Source organism: Schistocerca piceifrons, chromosome 2 (genome assembly GCF_021461385.2).
Source record: "Schistocerca piceifrons isolate TAMUIC-IGC-003096 chromosome 2, iqSchPice1.1, whole genome shotgun sequence".
NCBI lineage: Eukaryota > Metazoa > Arthropoda > Insecta > Orthoptera > Acrididae > Schistocerca > Schistocerca piceifrons.
Window position 1 is genome coordinate 378,232,616 of NC_060139.1, and position 3,146 is coordinate 378,235,761.

The 3,146-nt window shown below is 41.6% G+C and overlaps 1 non-coding gene across 1 annotated transcript; it reads left to right on the forward strand.

The window, feature by feature from the left end:
* Positions 1-1,446: 1,446 nt before the first annotated feature.
* Trnas-gga lies at positions 1,447-1,530 on the forward strand. The gene is given in 2 exon segments: positions 1,447-1,486; positions 1,496-1,530. It is a non-coding gene; the product is annotated as a tRNA-Ser (tRNA).
* Positions 1,531-3,146: the final 1,616 nt, after the last annotated feature.

A 3,146-nucleotide genomic window follows, 5' to 3' on the forward strand; every position in this document is an offset into this window, starting at 1 on the left:
CTGGAGTGACTAGTCACGCTACATCCCCTTGACAATCCGGCTGCAGGGTTTGTTTGTGACTGCCTGGATAACAATACCTACCATAATGTGCAGTGCCAAGTAAAGAGGAGCTCGTGTTATGGTATGAGATTATATTTCGTGGTTAGAGGTTGTCCTCTTGTTGTACTTAAGAAAACCCTAAATGTGGAAGGATATGAACAAATTTCACAACCGTGTTTACTGCATGCAGTAATGACAGGAACAGTTTGGAAACGATCACTGTACCAATTTTTTAATTAGTCTTGTGTCAAGAACAATGTGTGGGACAATAACATTCCTGAAAAGGGCTGACTAGCCCGGGGCACCGACCTGAACTCAATGGAACGCTTTTGGGGTGATCTAGAACGCCGACTTCGCTCTAGACCTTCTCTAGTTTCGACCCATTCAGAAGAATGGGCAACCATTCATCCACAGACTTTGAGACATCTCATTGAAATGGGGCGCAGCAAAGATCAAGCCATCTTAAAGCGGAAGGGTGAACACACCTTATATTAATGTTTACTAATAGGTGTCCGGATACATTTGATCAGATATTGTGTGTAACCTCCCCTAACGCAACGTACATCGCCCAGAATGATCAGTATCGGTACTATAACTAACAGTCAAGTGAATGGTATGAATTTATTGTAAATTATTGTACTAAATCGAGTGTTGACTATTTTCGAATTGCACTCTATTGGAATACAATTGTTTAATATCTTTCATCGAAGGGTTTTTCTATACTGCAAAGAAAAGGAATATTGGATCTTGCTCTGCAGAGGGATATAAAAGCAATACTGATCAATAGTTAGACGAGTCCGTTGCGTTTTGTACACTTGGACAAAGGTAACTAGATACGAAACAGAGACATATAAAAAGAGGACATTTTTAATTATTCGTAAAGGTAGTATAGTTGTAATTAGTAGTTTACTTTTCTGTGATTGAAAGAAGCACTAGAACACCGTAAGAAACAAATGTTAATGGAAAATACAAAATTCATTTCTTCCACCCTTTAAAATTATAGAAATAGGTTACGAAAGGCAAAACTGATTACCCAATCCTCCTTTCTTAAAGGGGATTTGCCAGTAACTTATTCCATATTCGGGGACATATTGCTAGTGCCTCCTGTTTCCATTTTCTATTTGGGAATCGAAATAACTGACGATGACAGAGGCAAAGAGGATATCAAATGCAGACTTGCGGTAGCAAGAAACTGTTTTCTGAAAAAAAATATATGTCAATATTTAAAATAAATTTAAATATCAGGAAACCTTTTCGGAGAGGGTTAATTCTGTAAACCTGAGAATTGTCCGTGATTTATCACCCTAATACTGAGAGGCCCCATTGGTTCTGTCGTAAAGTCCCTCAGAAAGGAAGGGTACTGAGTTATTTGATAAATATTTCTAGTCGTGGATTTATACAGGGTCGGCCGGAGTGGCCGAGCGGTTCTAGGCGCTACAGTCTGGAACTGCGCGACTGCTAAGGTCGCAGGTTCGAATCCTGCCTCCGGCATGGATGTGTGTGATGTCCTTAGGTTAGTTAGGTTTAAGTAGTTCTAAGTTCTAGGGGACTGATGACCTCAGCAGTTAAGTCCCATAGTGCTCAGAGCCATTTGAAATATTACAAATATAATGACAGTAATTACCGGTCGGTCACATGATGATTTAACAAGTCAGAAAACCGACATATTTCAGTTTCAGTGTTTCTCAGCATTCTGGACCCATCACTGTGTTTCCTATATACACGACCTTAAGAAAGTGGAGTCGAAATTATTTTAATACCAGGTCGACAAATAGTTTGAAGAAGTCAAAAGACGGTGTTAATCGGTAAAGAGCACAGCCTTTGCAATCAAATTGTTGATACGCCAGCACAGAAGGAGACAGGTTTCTCACCACAGCAGAATGACCAGTCTAAGTGCGAAGGAGGCTTCCCCCTTCTTTGCGGTCAAAAGCCACGGGATTATTCAGGGCTGCATCTCTTAGTAACGCTGGATGCCGGAACTATATTTTTTTTGTCAGAGTAGCTACTCCACTGTGTTCCCACCGACACAATAAATACGGAAACGGATTCCATTCCGACGCAAGTTCGCGACGGTGTTGTTAAATCATTAGTTGTTAAATCTTTAGTTAGCTTGAACTTGCTTCCATTACTTTACATTTGGTCATGCATAAAATCACATTTATAGAAATCCACTCGTGTGGTGAGAGTGTACACATACTTACCACGACCACTGTAATTACAAGCGCACACAGGTTGCTTTTAGGGTTCTAGCACACCACTCCTCAGTGTAGATTGCATAAGAATTGCCACGCTTACCATCCTTTTTATTCGAATCTCTCATGGTTAACAATACCTCTGTTAACCATGAGAGATTCGAATAAAAAGGATGGTAAGCGTGGCAATTCTTACGCAATCTACACTGAGGAGTGGTGTGCTAGAACCGTAAAAAAAGCAACAATACCTCTGCGGGACAAGAAAGGAGCCTCCACGAAGAGTATGTGAATGCAATACACATACTCGGGCGTCCCCTGGCGGTTGTATACCGGCTGATCCTTTCACTCCAGAAGCAACATGACAAACCTACAGAAAAGGACCTTATCAGGCCCAGCACTGACGATTATCTCTGTAAATACTGAAGGCCTGTCTGCATGCAAAGAACGTCTACTACAAGACCTCTGTCAGAAAGAGAAATGTGACGTCCTGTGTCTACAAGAAACTCGCAGAGATAGCACACTCAAAAGACCCAAGATAAACGGCATGCGACTAGTAGCTGAAAGGCCACACCGACAGTATGGCAGCGCAATCTTCACCAGGCCAAACAGACAGATCCTTTCAAGCAGTATAAACGACATCAATGATACTGAAGTGCTAACCATTGAACTTAGTGACTGCACTGTTACATCACTGTACAAACCACCAACTGTGGACTTTTCCAGCTCCAACGTAAACAATTTTAATAAAGACAGAATTAATTTTTTAATCGGTGATTTCAACAGCCACAGTACGCAGTGGGGCTACCAAGAAGACGACGACAATGGCGCGGCTGTGATCTGCTGGGCCGAGCTAAACAACCTAAAACTGATACATGACAATAAACTGCCTGCTTCCTACAACAGTGGCAGATGGGG